Source organism: Bos indicus, chromosome 10 (genome assembly GCF_029378745.1).
Source record: "Bos indicus isolate NIAB-ARS_2022 breed Sahiwal x Tharparkar chromosome 10, NIAB-ARS_B.indTharparkar_mat_pri_1.0, whole genome shotgun sequence".
In the NCBI taxonomy this organism is placed as follows: domain Eukaryota; kingdom Metazoa; phylum Chordata; class Mammalia; order Artiodactyla; family Bovidae; genus Bos; species Bos indicus.
The window spans coordinates 1,889,315-1,904,738 of NC_091769.1; the positions used below are offsets into that span (position 1 = coordinate 1,889,315).

Consider the following 15,424-nt stretch of genomic DNA (forward strand, 5'->3'; position numbering starts at 1 on the left):
GAGAAAGATACGAAACAGGTAACGTGCACCCCGTAAGTTCATCAGTGTAAGTGCCAAGACGGAAACAAAGGAGGCGAAGATGTGATAGGGCCGCGCAGTCCGGTAGGAATCGAGTGCGAACCACGAATGTCTTAAGTTTTCGAAATGCACGTTAAAAGGAACAAGTTAGGAGAAGGAAACGGCAACCCACTCCAGTGTTCTTGCCTGGAGAATCCCAGGGACAGAGGAGCCTGGTGGGCTGCCGTCTATGGGGTCGCACAGAGTCGGACACGACTGAAGCGACTTAGCATGCATGCATGCATGCCTTGGAGAAGGAAATGGCAACCCACTCCAGTATTCTTGCCTGGAGAATCCCAGGGACAGAGGAGCCTGGTGGGCTTCCGTCTACAGGGTCGCACAGAGTCGGACACGACTGATGCCACTTAGCAGCAGCAGCAGCATAGAACTGGGGGAGTGGGAATGGTTGGCTAGGGAGGTGACAGCTTAAAGATATGGGGTTTCTTTTGAGATGAAAATGTTCTAAATGGTGACGGTTGCATATATCTGTGAATATGTCTAAAAACCATTGAATCATATACTTTAAATGGGTGCATTGTATGATGTCAATTATATCTCAATAAAACCTTTTTTAAGTTAAAAAAAAGGAACAAGTTAAATTCCGAGTTGCAAACTGTGCTAAGTATTATCATTTAAACATGTAGTTACTATACAATTATTAATGATATACATTGCATTCTTTTATTCCTACGAAGTCTTCAAAATCCAGTGTATTTATTTCTAGTACATTTCAATTCAGATGAGTCACGTTTCTGGTGCTCAGAAGCAGGCCCTGGTCAGCGTGGCTGGAGCCGCCAGAGGAGTGCAGGCTGGCATCAGATGCGGCGGGAGAGACAGGCGGGAACAAATCATATAGGGATTTTACCTGTGGTAAGGGGTTGGGATTTTATGCTGAAATTTTAAAATTGATTTTTAGCACTGAAAGAAAGTAGAGGTGGTTCATTGGTTTCTTGCGGATCACCATAACTTATGGGAGGGATGGAAACTGTAGTGATTTGGACTGTGTGGTTTCCTTGCACCCCCAAGTCCTAGTAGAGAAGCACCAGAGACTTCAGCCCAGCACCTTTCTTTGTTTCTTTGAAGCTTCTGCATGAAGAAAGAGAGAAGGGAGGGAGGGAAGGAAGGAAGGAATGAAAGGGAAAGAGGGAAGATAGAAGAAGTGAGAAAAGAAAAAAAAAAGAAACAGAGAAAGAGGAAAGAGAAGAAGGAAAGGAAGGAAGAAGAAAAGAAAAGGTAATTTAATGCCTGTAGTCCAGTGGTCATCCCACAAGGACTGGCCTGAATGATAACATCACCATTGGGACAAAGGGGCAGGGACCATACAGAAGTAAATGTGTAATGACCATGAAAAGGTAAATAAATCTAAGACCTTCATTAGGAAGTCTTTGTAACATCTGGGGAGAGAAAGTTTGGAGAAGGAGAAGGTCTCCTCAAAGAGTGTTATTTGAAGACTCTGAAGGGTACAGTTTGGGGATTATGGCAACTTTCAATCTTGCCTTCTTGTCGGGAGAGTCAGTGAGAGGATATTTCTTTTGGCTGGAGGAGCCAGCTGACCCAAGTTCCTATCCAGCTCTTTGACTTTTGGCTTCCCTGGTGGGCAGACGTTGAAGAGTCTACCTGCAGTAGAGGGAGACCCAGGTTCAATCCCTGCGTCAGGTAGATTCCCCTGGAGGAAGAAATGGGAACCCACTGCAGTGTTCTTGCTTGGAAAATCCCATGGACGGAGGAGTCTGGCGGGCTACAGTCCATGGGCTTGCAAAGAGTCAGACACAACTAAGCGACTCGACTTTCTTTCTTTCTCTGACTTTTGTGCTTTTGGGTAAGTGACCACGTCTCTAAGCCCAGGGTTCTATCTTATAGGATAATACCTTTACCTGTGTACCACATGGGCGCATGTGTGCCTGCTCCGTTGCTCAGTCATGTCCGACTCTTTGTGATCCTACGGACTGTAGCTCACCAGGCTCCTCTGTCTATGAAATTGTCCAGGCAAGAATTCTGGAGCGGGTTGCCATTTCCTCCTCAAGGGGGTCTTCCTGACTCAGGGATTGAACCCGAGTCTCTTGTGTCTCCTGCACTGGCAGGCAGACGCTTGGCTGCTGCACCACCTGGGAATTCCACGTGCCACATTGTTGTCGTTCAGCCGCTAAGTTGTGTCCGACTCTGCGGCCCTAGGGGCTGCAGCATGCCAGGCGTCCCTGTCCTTCACTGTGTCCCAGAGGTTGCCATGGACCACATAGATTAAAGATTTAAGCAAGGTTTGTTGCATCAGTTAACACTGTACAGTACATAGTGACACTCAATTAAGGACTCTGATGAGCTATCCTCTCCTTGTTTACTGCCATCCCAAGTATGGAAACTTCTTGAGTTGACGTCTTAAGGAAGGGGGGTACTATGCTGCTATTTTTCTTTTAACGTCTTGACATTTTGTTTCCACCTCATTCTTTCTCATCCGCCCCTTGTAAATCATCCCTAAACTCTGGATGGTTCAAGAATAGAAGGCATTTGTTTCAATTACTGGATTAATGTTAAGTGTCAGGAAATTCATTTGAAATTCTTCATCTTCCCGTCTGCTTCGACCTCACATAGCCTAGGAAGGAAGGCTTGATAATCCAGCCAACACAAGCAGAAAGGACGTGAGAAAAAGTTAGGGGGTAGTTCCTATGCTGTTGGAGTGGAGGCATTATGGAAAGATGTACAAGCTACCTACAGTGTTAATGCAAGCGTGGAACAAACCCAGTTTCCTTGTTCTGATTGGTAGGCAGAATAATGGTCCCTCAAAGGTATCCACATCCTAATTCCCAGAACCCGTGAATATGTTCCATTATGTAGTAAAAAGGGGGCTTTGCAGATGTGATTAATATGAGGGATCACGCAATGAGAAGATAAAAAACGCAGAGAAAAAAAGTCAGAGAGATGTGGCAGAAGAGAAGGCAGGAGAAGGACTCAACCTTCCGTTGCTAGCTTTGAAGATGGACGGGGAAGATCTTTGGATGGACAACATCTAGAATCTGGGAACGGCCCTCCTCTGACAGCCAGCAAGCAAACACGGACGTCCTGTCTACAGCTGTGTGCACCGAATCTGCCAACCACCTGAGTGTGCACGAAAGCAGATTCTCCCCTGGAGTCTCCAGAAAAGAACACAGCCGTGCTGATGCCTTGACTTTAGTCCACTGAAACTCATGCCAGACTTCCTACCTACAGAGCTGTGATCATAGATTTGTGTTGTTTGAAGCTGCTAAATTTGTGTTAATTTGTTATGGTGGCAAGAGAAAACTAATAAACCCTGTAAGGGTGGAGAGGGAGAAGTGGGCTGCTTTTCTTCCCCTGCTCCTCGTCCTGCTTCAATTTTCTCATCAGGGACACAGTAAAATTTGGCAGATAAGCTATGCACATTTCATTGTGAAGTGCTTAATCCATAGGACTGACATTTTCTTTATGTTGGGAGTTAGGGATCTGATATAAAATCCAATAGATATTAAATAATTTGAATACTCAATTTAAAATCATTTGTGATTTTCTTGGATTTTCTCTTTAAACAATCATATTATCTATGAAAGTGTTTTTCCTTTCTACTTATACTGTGTGTGTGTGCATGCCCAAACTGGGACATGTAGGATATTGTTGAATAGAATGATAATAGACATCCTTGTCTTGTTCCCAGCTTTAAGAGAATGCCCGTAAAGTTTCAGCATGTATGTACAACATGTATGACATTTTAATGCATTTTATCGTTGATTGGGTTAGAGAAGTGTCCTATTTTTAGTTTGCTAATAGTTTTTTTTAATATATCATGAGTGGATGTTAAATTTTATTAAATGGTTTTTTTTCTGCCTCTATTGAGATGAACACAAGGTTTTTTCTTATAGTGTGTTAATGAGGTGAATTGCGTGAATACATTTGCTAATGTTGAACCAGCCTTACATTTCTGGGAGAAACCAAACTTGTCATTTCAAAAACTGTTCTGTTTAGAATTACTGCATTTATATTTATGGACAAGAGGGGATTGTGTTTATCTTTCTCATACTGTCTTTGATAGTTTTTTTTTATCTATGTGTTTAGACATTTGTGTATTTATTTTTGGCTGTGCTGGGTCTTGGCTGCTGTGAGCGGGCATTTCTCTAGTAGCGACAAGCAGGGGCTGCCCTGGAGCTGTGGTGCTCGGGCTCCTTACTGCGGTGGCTTCTGTTGCAGAGCACAGGCTCTAGGTTTACAGGCTTCAGAGGTTGTGGCACCGGGGGTTTAGTTGCTCTGTGTCATGTGGGATCTTCCCAGACCAGGGGTTGAACTGGTGTTTCCTGTAATGCAAGGCAGATTCTTAACCACTAGACCACCAGGAAAGCCCCTTTGATAGTTTTGGCTAGAATTATACAGACAGTTTGGGGCTTCCCTGGTGGCTCAGACAGTAAAGCGTCTGCCTGCAATGTGGGAGTCCCGGGTTCAATCCCTGGGTCGGGAAGATCCCTTGGAGGAGGAAATGGCAACCCACTGCAGTACTCTTGCCTGGAAAATTCCATGGACTGAGGGGCCTGGTAGGCTACAGTCCGTGGGGTCTCCAAGAGTCGGGCACGACTGAATGGCTTCACTCACTCACACAATAGTTCTTCTTGTCCTTGTGCTCGGTGGCTCAGCCGTGTCCGAGTCTCCCGGTCCCATGGGCTATAGCCCACCAGTCTCCTTTGTCCATAGAATTTCCCAGGCAAGACTGCTGGGGCAGGTTGCCCTTTCCTACGCCAGGGGATTTTCCCAAGCCAGGGATCGAATCCTTGACTCTTGCCTTGGCTGGTGGATTCTTTACCGTTGCTCTATCTGGGAAGCTCCTAGATATCTACTTAATATTAGTAACTTGTCTCTGAACAAATTACAGATATTCTATGCAAAAACATTTACTGGGAGCCTATTTCCTTTGTTTTAAATGGTAAAATTATAATGAGTTAGTCCTTAACCCAAACTAGTTTCATAAAATGTAACTAAAATATATTAAACAAAGCTCTATTAAATAAAAAACTGTAACAATAGGCTATAACATCCATAACTTCCCTTCCTGATCACCCAGTCATATAGTTATGAACAAATAGTTGCTTTGTCAGCAGTAACATAATCTCTTTTATTGTTACTACTTTTCTGCTTGGTTTGCTTCTTTCTCCATTAATCTTTAACATTTCCTCAGCTTTCTTGGTTCTCAGAATACAAAACTGGGGTCGGGGGGAAGGCAATATGAAATATGAAAGGCAGTGTGGAAATGTGGCAGGAAATGACTCACACTGAGGATGGTATGGTGCTTTAGTGCTTCTTCCATCCCCAATGGCGTCTATATGGAATATCCCTTTCACTGAAATTCAGTATGCTTTGTGATTTGCTGACAGATGATGCTGGGAACATTTTTCCAGTTGCGTTTGTAATGCAACTCAGGGCATTCCCTATACCTTTGTTGTTATTGGTAAAAATGTGTTTTGGGGTCCTAAATATAATATTTCTATATAAATAGTCGGTTTTTTCAGTTTTTAGGATTTACTTTTAACTGGAGGGTAATTGCTTTACAATGTTGTTGTGATGTTGGTTTCTGCCATTCACCATGAACCAGCCATAAGCGCACCTGTGGCCCCTCCCTCTTGAGCCCCTCATAGCACCCCGGTCCCACCCCTCTAGGTTGTCGCAGAGCACAGGATTGAGCACCTTGTGTTTCGCCCTTCCCGATGCTACCTGGGCTGCATACGGTGCTGCTTGTGTTTCCACACTCCTCTCGCAGGTTGGCCCTCCCGCTCCTTCCCCTGCTGTGTCCGCAAGTCTGTTCTCTGTTCCTGCCCTGTGAACAGGCTGGTCAGTACCTAGCTTCCATCTATATGCGTTAATATACAGTATTTATTTGTTTCTCTTTCTGACTTCACTCTGTTGTTGTTTTGAATGATGTATGTGTTATATGATGTTGGAGTATTAAATACAAGAGTTAATTTATTGGGAAAACATTAGTCAGGAAAATGTTCTGTGGAGTATGCCTATACAGTTGCTGCTGCTGCTGCTAAGTCGCTTCAGTCGTGTCCGACTCTGTGTGACCCCATAGACGGCAGCACACCAGGCTCCCCGTCCCTGGGATTCTCCAGGCAAGAACACTGGAGTGCGTTGCCATTTCCTTTTCCAAGGCATGAAAGTGAAAAGTGAAAATGAAGTCGCTCAGTCGTGTCCGGACTGCAGCCTACCAGGCTCTTCTGTCCATGGGATTTTCCAGGCAAGAGTACTGGAGTAGGGTGCCATTGCCTTCTCTGTGCCTATACAGTACTGGCTTTATAAAATTACTTGGAGACTTTTTCCTCTTTTTGTCTACTCTGAAGAATTTAATATAAAGTCAGAAATTTTTTTTAAGTAAAAAATAAACCTCACTTTAAGAATTATCTGGATCTAGAATTTTCTTTGTAGGAATATATTTCAAACTACTGAATCAGTTTCTTTAATGATTGAACCATTCACGTTTTTTCTTTAGTCAGTTTTGTTAAGTCATCCTTCTGAGGAATGTATCCATTTCGCCTCCATTCTGCTGCCTTTTGAAATTCGTTGATCCAGGAAACATGGAGAGTCCCAAACAAAATCAAACTAAAGATGATTACACCAGGACACATTTTTTATTAAAATGGCAATAAGTAATGATAAAGAGAAGATATTAAAAGCAGCAAGGGAAAAGCAACAAGTTACATACAAGGGAACTCACCTAAAGCTCTAGATGACTTTTCAGCAGAGACTCTGCAGGCCGGAAGGGAGTGCCACAATATATTTTAAAGTGATGAAAGGGAAAAATCTACAACCAAGAGTACTCTACCCAGCAAAGCTTACATTCACATTTGATGGAGACATGAAAAATTGCAAGGATAAGCAGACGCTTACAGAGTTCAGCACCACCAAACCAGCTTTACAAGAAATGATGAAGGGGTTTCTCTAAGGGAAAAACAGAAGTCCACAACTAGAAACACAATTATTGCAATAGGAAAAATAGGTAAAGGCAAATGTACCATAAACGTAGTAAACCAACTATGTGAAAAACTCCTAGGGAAGTTAAAATACAAGTAGTAAAATCATCTAATCCACAATGAGTAGTTAAGGGACACACAACCAAAAAGATGTGAGATATGATGTCAAAAACAGTAATTATAGGGCAAGGGGGGTAAAAATGAAGTCAGCCCTTGGATATCTGTTAAATTAGAAGTTACCCCTCAGATCATTGTTACCAAAATACGCAAATAGGCCTCTTTTATGGAAAGACTGGGCAGGTTTCAGCCTGCTGCTTCTGTGCTGGGCCTGAGGGGTTAGCCATGCTGTCTGTGTGAGCCCTTTAGGGACTGTCTTTTAGAGCCCTGTGGCCTTGTGTAGCTCATGGATGCAAGTCCTACTGGTTTTCAAAGCTAGATGTTTTAGGTACTCGTCTCTCAGGTGGAGGTCTTAAAAGTTAGCATCAGATTGGAGGTCTCAATCCTTCACTCCTTAGGGAGAAGCTGGAAGGTGTTGAGTTCCCTCCTAGTTAGGTGTTGCTGCACCAGGGCTGGGGGTTATGGCAAGATTGTTTCTCAGCTTCTCCTTGGTTTTATGTGGGTTTTTTTCTCATTTTCCCAGTAAGTAGGAGTCTAGTGTTTTCTGGATTTTCTTCAGAGGAAATTGTCTTGTGTCCAGCTGTTGATTCAGTGTGTCTCTGGGAGGGTGAGGTCAGAGAGCCTCTTACGTTGCCATTTTGAGCCAGATGCTGAGACTGAGTTTCTGATGTCAATGATTAGAAATTATTTTTCTAGCATTTCTCTTTGGTTCTTTTTCAGAGATGTAGGTTACTTATGATATCTTTTGTTCCTTTGTTATGTACCCCCTTTTATTTCTCAAAAATATATGTGAGATTTATATTTAAATATAAACACACTCATTCAATATTCTCAAGGTCAGAAATTAAAGTTGTCTGTTTCAACTCACTGATATATGTTATATGTTTTCTTATAGGTTGGTTTTTTTTTTTTTTAAACTGTAAGAATATGTTCTCTGGAAACTAAGCTGTGGTAATCTTTTGGGTGTGTTCCTCTAGAAAAGGTTTATGTGTGGTGTTGCTGGGCATTTGGGGTGCTTTTATCAGGCCTTCCCTGCTGGCTCCGTTGGTAAAGAATCCACCTACAATGCAGGAGACCTGGGTTGGGAAGATCTCTTGGAGGAGGAAGTGGCCACCCACTCTGGTATTCTTGCCTGGGAAATCCCATGGGCAGAGGAGCCTGGCGGGCCCCAGTGCACAGGGTCGCGAGGGGTGGACGTGACTTAGCGACTAAACCGCTGCCACCACTACTGCCTGGAGGCGCTGTCAGGCCGCCCCACCCGCTCCGCAGAGCGCCGGCTGTGCGCCCTCCTGCGTGAGGGAGAGCTGGTGCTAGCCATTCTCTAGAGAGACATTCCCCCCGTTTTATCCTCCCTAATAAAAAGTGGGATAACTGTCTCCACTATTTCTCTCCGTAGGGTGATTCACTCGCTACCACCCTGCCTCATTCACTTAACATATGGATGGGCAGTTCTGCTTCCCGCTGGCTCAGGCCTTATGTCCTATCTCCTAACTTCCAACTGACCCTGGGAAGCTTAAGCTGTAAGCCACCAGGGATAGGTCGATAGATGTCCCAGGCACATACCAGCTCCAGAACTTACTTTGGATTCATGCTGTCTTTTATATGTGGCCTCTGAGGACTTCCCTTATTTTTTAGCCAACTCAGCCATGCATTTAGAAAGATATTTTAAAATATTTTATCCAGCATTTTTAATTTTTGGAATTAGGGGACTTCTCTGCATATCTCCTGCCACATTGCAGGTACAGAAGAATTTGCGTTTCTTCATCAATTTGATCCTTGAAAAGCCATCCAGCTTAAGAGTGTCAGAAGGCTTATCACTAATCCTGCTTTTTCTACTAACAACCTATCTGTAAAGGTAATAACTCTTCTCAAAATAATTTATAATTTAGAGCAATTCTCACAGAGTCTCTATTAAATTAACTTGGTTAAATTTTTTTGCAACTTCACAAAATTATTCTGAAGGTCATTTAAAGCAAGAAACTAATGAAAATAGCCAGAAAAATTTAGAAAAAGAAGAGTAATGATGGAGGGCTAACTCCTTACCTAACTCTAAATATTAATATATATTCCAATATTAAATATTACAACATTCTCAACTTCATAAGATAATTAAGGGTTTGGCACAGGCACTCACCTATCAATGAAATGGAAGGTATAACTCATAAGCATTTGTTCTGTATGTTAAATTTTAATATATCTTAAAGCAGACACCACAAATCAGCAGAGATGGGAGGGCTTCAACCCACGCCTGTCACTGATAGGAGTGATTTGTCATTTTGGAAATAAAAAGAATATTACCTGATATAAATCAAAATAAGTCCTGTATAGTTTAAAGAATTAAATGGGAAAAAAACAAATAATAGAAAGGCTAAGTGAAAATATTTGACTGAAGAAAGGACTTACTAAACTTAATGGCTAATGGCTGTTTCTGGAAGAAACTGATTACAACGAATAGCAACATAATATACTTTCCTTACTTTTTGGCCATGAGGAAGTATTACCTTTCAAAATAATAATCTTTATTTAAAAAATAAATAAATGAAAAGAGTAAGAAAATAATTTGATTTGGCAAAAATTAAAACTCTTTATCTTACATAATTAAGGGCTTCCCCAATGGCTCAGCGGATAAAGAACCCACCTGCCAATGCGGGAGACATAAGGGATGTGAGTTTGATCCCTGGGTTGGGCAGATCCCCTGGAGGAGGGCATGAAAACCCACTCCAGTATTTTTACCTGGAGAATCCCATTGACTAAGGAACCTAGCGGGCTACAGTCCAAAGGGTCGCAAAGAGTCAGACACGACTGAGCAACTAAGCATGCACACACATCTTAAATATTACAAGGAAAATTCCTTGTATCTACAGGCCAAATTCTTACAATAGATATACCTTAACAAATATAATACTTAATAAAGTATTCCTGTTAATCCATAGAAATGCTGATAACCCAGTAGGACCAAAACCAAGAAAAGACGTTTCCCAAAGGAGAAGCATGGACTCTGAAACATATCGAGAAGTGTTAATACCTTAAGGAATTTTTTTTGAAAAATATTTTTGTAACCCTATTCATTTGTATAAATGTAAACTAAATTTCCAGTTTTATTTTCATATATTCATTTTTTTAACTAAAAGCTAGGTATGTCTATGTTTAGAGAAGCTTTGTCTCTTTCATTTTGTTCTTATTTTAGGGTGTGATTAGGCCTAACTTTTTTTCCTGACAGATCTTTTATTATTAATTTACTAATCATTTTGCTTACTGTGTTCAGATGATGTGGTTTATCTTAACTTGGTTAGCAGAGCCTTTATGTGAAATCTCTTCTGCATCCCCATGTTAGAGGTCTTACAGAAATATTTTGTTTGTCAATGCCAGTGATGCTGAAAGTAGTAGTGTTCCATCGCTCAAAACTGTCCAATTCTTTGTGGCCCTATCGCCTGTAGTCCATCCAGCCTCTTCTGCCCATGGAATTGTGCAGGCAAGAGTATTGGAGTGGGTTGGTATTTCCTACTCCAGGGGCTCTTCCCCACTCCATGATCGAACCCGCGACTCTTGCATCTCCTGCATCCGCAGGTGGATTCTTTAGGACCAGGACCACCTGGGAAGTCCCGTGATACTTGCAAAGAGACTGTTAAATGAATGCTGCTTCAAGAAATTCCTTAAACAAGTCTGACAGTACAGGCAGTAAACCGCCAGGTGGCAGTACAAGCCAAGCACAAAACTTCCCTGTGCTTTACAGACGCATTCTCAGTTGTTACACTTTAATTGGAATGAAATTAGCAATCAAATATCCACATTGGAGTAGAATCACCCTCTTCTCCAGGTGTTTTTAAAACCTGGGTTTTTATACAAGTTTTTCAGAGGTGATACTTCGATTTTTTTTTTTTTTTTTTTTAATATCTGGTCAAGTTGCATAGAAAAACCTGTTTTAATATGCTGCTGCTGAGTCACTTCAGTCGTGTCCGACTCCGTGCAACCCCATAGACGGCAGCCCACGAGGCTCCCCTGTCCCTGGGATTCTCCAGGCAAGAACACTGGAGTGGGTTGCCATTTCCGTCTCCAATGCATGAAAGTGAAAAGTGAAAGTGAAGTTGCTCAGTCGTGTCTGACCCTCAGCGACCCCGTGGACTGCAGCCTACCAGGCTCCTCTGTCCATGGGATTTTCCAGGCAAGAGTACTGGAGTGGGGTGCCAGTGCCTTCTCCATTTAATATGCTACCTTGAGTAATTCAAAAGAACATCTTATGTATTCCAGTCTGGACACAAATGAAACATCTTTCAGTGGTAAAATTCCCTGTGCCACAGAAGTGTATGTCCTAAGCCAACTAGGAAAATAAAGCTGGTGCTTTTAGTCAGGATCTAGACTGCCAGGAAATATACATAGCAATTGGAGTTGAATTATTAATAGATACTTCTTTTGTGGGTTAGAGAGCTCAGTCTGTCTTAATTTTTTTAAGTCAGGTATGACTTGATTGCAGTGCTTAGTCACTTTCTGGAAATAAATAGTTGCTAGATAAAAATAGGATTTTTAATTTTTGTAACTAAATATATGTGGCATGTGTTTCATATCCATACATTTCCAAGGGTATTCTTAGGAACATCTGTTTCCATATTAGTAACTTTCCTCTTTGGTGGTGCCAGAGGCTTTCTTTGGTGTAGACAGCACTGGAAGGTCTTCTGTGAGACGAGTGCTCCTGTGAGGCACAGAACAGTTCCAACAGCACAAACCCCCAAACCTGGGTTTCTAATGAGTGGCTTTAGTTGCATTAATGTTAATGTTTGTTTTAGCCACTGAAAGAGAATTCCTAGCTGCTTGATTAGAGATTTGGAGTCTCACAGCTGAATAAATTAAATCCCTGAGTACTGAGGCTCAGCTTGAAATTGATCACACAGAATCTCAGTCAGGAATCTGTGAAACATCATGGTGAGCCCAGGAGGAGCTGAAGGATGGGAGGAGTTTGAGGGTTCTGATCCTTCAAACTTTCAAAAAATTAAGTAATTTCAGTAACTCCGGTCTATAATAACTAGTGTGGTTACAATTCCGTAATGTACTAATAAGTGACTGATGTGAGTCCTTAAAAGCTGCATCACTTACTTATGAGAAGCCAGAATGAGTTTAACACCCATCACAGTGAAATTTCTTTTTTTAGTAAGGTATCCAGACCTCGAGAGCTGAGTAGAAGAACCTAGCAACCTGAATCTAAATAAGACACAACTAAGTCCCTTATTATGTACCCCTGTCATTGTGTATGTTGATAAGTACTTTACCAAGGGGATGTTGTTTAATAGGTTGATGTTCAATAGAGAGATGTTTCTAGGAATGCCCTTGGCCTTTTCCTTTAATCTTTTTTATTGTTGGTCTGTATGAAGATGTTGAAGGCACCCTTATAAAATTTGAGATGATATGAAGTTAAAGAGGATAAATTAGACAGAATCCTAAAACCTTAGGTTTGTTGAACTTGGTGAGTGTTAAAAGAATGATTTTGAAGAGAATATATGTAAAGTCCACTACGTGTGCCCTAAAATCAACAGCGTGTATTTAGGATAAGTTGTAACTTAGCTGTAGCATGCCTAGAAAAGACTTAAGGGAATCTGTTGGCAGTGAATATAATATAAATCCATTTGTACCATGGCAATCAGCAGTGTAAGTGTAAACTTAGGTTTTATTAATCAAAAAGTATGCCATGGCAAAGGAGAGATGTTCCTTCTTGCCCAGGCTGCACCATCCTGTCTTCAGTTCTAGGTGCTGTCCCTCAGGTGCGTCATAGGCAGGCTCGGGACTATTTAGGAAAAAGACCACCCAGGTAACAAGAACACTAGAGGCTGTGTTATAAAGGAAGTGACTGAAGGAACTGGGGACTAGAAGGTGCAGTATCAGAAGACAGAGTGACGTTGGCTTCACATGTTTGGAAGTCTGCCCTGTGAGATGGGGGTTAGACTTGTTCTGAGTCATCCCAAGGGATCAAATTAAAATCAAGGGGTGGAAACCTTAAAGAGGCAGTTTTGAGTTTCATATAATGACTTTCTAATGGTTGAAAGCAAGCCCAGATGGGAACAAACTGTTGAAGAGATGGTGATTTCTTCATCATGAGGCTGTCCAAGCATGGATGGGTAAGAACTTAGAAATATCTTAGCAGCTGATAGACAGTTAAATACATTTAAAAATCCCTTCCAAGGTGGTCCAATGGTTGAGACTCCACGTTCCCAATGTAGAGGACACGGGTTTGATCCCTGGTCAAGGAACTAAGATCCTGTTTGGCCTTAAAAAAAATTCCTTTCAATTCTGAGAGTTTATGGTTATTTTCTTAATCCATATTTTCTTAAGCTAACAAGACTCCTTAAGAAAAGGCATCTTTAAAGATTGAGCAATATTAATTTACCTCAATAATCCTAATATGTGTTATTTTTTCTTTTTAATGTCTTTAGTCAGCAGAGACAGTATTAGGATTTTAAATGTGACTTTTATTCCTGTTATCTCAGAAAGAAAGAAAGAAAAAAAGTGAAGTTGCTCAGTTGTGTCCGACTCTTTGCAACCCCATGGACACCAGGTTCCTCCGTCCATGGGACGTTCTAGGCAAGAGTACTGGAGTGGGTTGCCATTTCCTTCTCCAGGGAACTTCCTGACCCAGGGATCGAACCCAGGTCTCCCACATTGTAGATAGATGCTTTACTGTCTGAGCCACCAGGAGATAAGGTCGAAACTCCAATGGCAAGATAAACACAGTAGACGCCAAGTACTTCCAAATCCTAAAGAGATCACCTGAGCAGATTGTATTATATGGTTGGGCAACCAGTTCGGCCTGTATTGGCCCATTGCTAACCTCTAGGGTTGGAGCTTAAGCACTGGTGATAAAAACTGTTAGAGTCATTGGCATGCTGTATAATACCCGTCCCCACCCCGGGGAACTCTGGGAGAACCTGGTGTGTATGGAAGTTTGGGAGACTAAAGGACTGTGACGCTAAGAGAGACCGTGGCTGGAGCTGCCCCTGCCTGCAGTGGCTCAGACGAGAGCAATTTGGTGGAAGCAGCTCCACCATCATGCAGTGGGTGTGGCAAAGGTGCCTGTTCATTTTAAAAGGTTGCCTGGAGGGTGGACTACCATAAAGGGCTGGTGGAGGAGACTGACAAGAAGTCAGTGAGAGGAGATTCACTGCCTAGAGAGCCAGGCCACTAGGTTCAAAGCCGGGCTCTGCTACTTATTTGCTGTGTGATCATGGGCAGAGGTGGAGCAAGAAAGGTAGAAGAACCTAACCCCATGCACCTGCCTGCCCGAGGCTTAGGAAGATGGGAGCCAATTTACATCAGAGATTTTGGAATTTGGACAGTAAATGAAAGAGGCTTTTAAAATACTCAATAAGACCATTCTTGCAACTTAGATAAGAGAACTGTGGGACCTTCCTAAGTTCCCATTCAAAGGGAGTGAAGGAGTCCAGAAAGCAGGTGTGAAGAGAGTGGAAAAAAGGATAAAGCTGTTCTCTGTGTGCAACTTGAGCAGAGCAGCTTAATAAGTAGATGAGCTGGCTACAGCAGTGACTGGAAATGCCAGCTAGATTCTTGGTGTGGTTTTGTCACCAAAGAGCAGTGTCAATAACAGGTCACCCTATGTCTCTGGGTCCTAAATTTCTTCACCTGTAGAAGATCTCCAGTTCCTTTTAGCTTTGTAGTGCTCTTTCCATTTTACGTCACAACCAAGGTTTGGTATCTGTGTGTCTGTCTATCTAATTTAGTATTTATAAATGTTTATATCCAAAAGTTTTTCCAGAAAAGATTTAATTAACTGAACTTTGATATTTTTTCCCCATTGGTATGAGACTGTGTTTTGTGCCTAAATGTAGTGGTAAGACTATCTTCTGTGTTTCTGGTTTGTCCAGTAGTTTTCCTCTCTGTTAAACTTAATATAGATAAGCTTTAGTAAGATACGGCATTGTGAGCACATGCATTTTCAGTGTCTTACCCATATTAATTCTGCTGGTGCCGTCTACCTGTGATTTTTACATTTTGTTGATGAAAAGGCACAGGCAAACTACATTCAAGGAAGTAAAAGGAATGGGAAATTAAATATGAAAGAATCCCTCAGATCTCTTGGAATTGATGAGATAGTTCTGCATTTTCTTGCTCATGTGTGCAGAACAACTAGGCTTCGTTTGCCCTTGGATTTTAAGTCTCTTCAGAGCACAGCTGCTGTCTAAGGTGATGGAATTATCTGTAAATTCCTGTCAGAGTCTCTGACAGGCCCCAAAAAGGGTTGGCACAAACAAATCATTTCTCTAACTAGTTGGGCTATTTAAAATTATACAGTA

The 15,424-nt window shown here is 41.9% G+C and overlaps 1 long non-coding RNA gene across 2 annotated transcripts in view; it reads left to right on the plus strand.

The window, feature by feature from the left end:
* LOC139185179 (uncharacterized) overlaps nt 1–15,424 on the plus strand; it is a 138,955-nt gene that overhangs the window by 305 nt on the left and 123,226 nt on the right. The gene's annotated exons all lie outside the window — the stretch shown is intronic.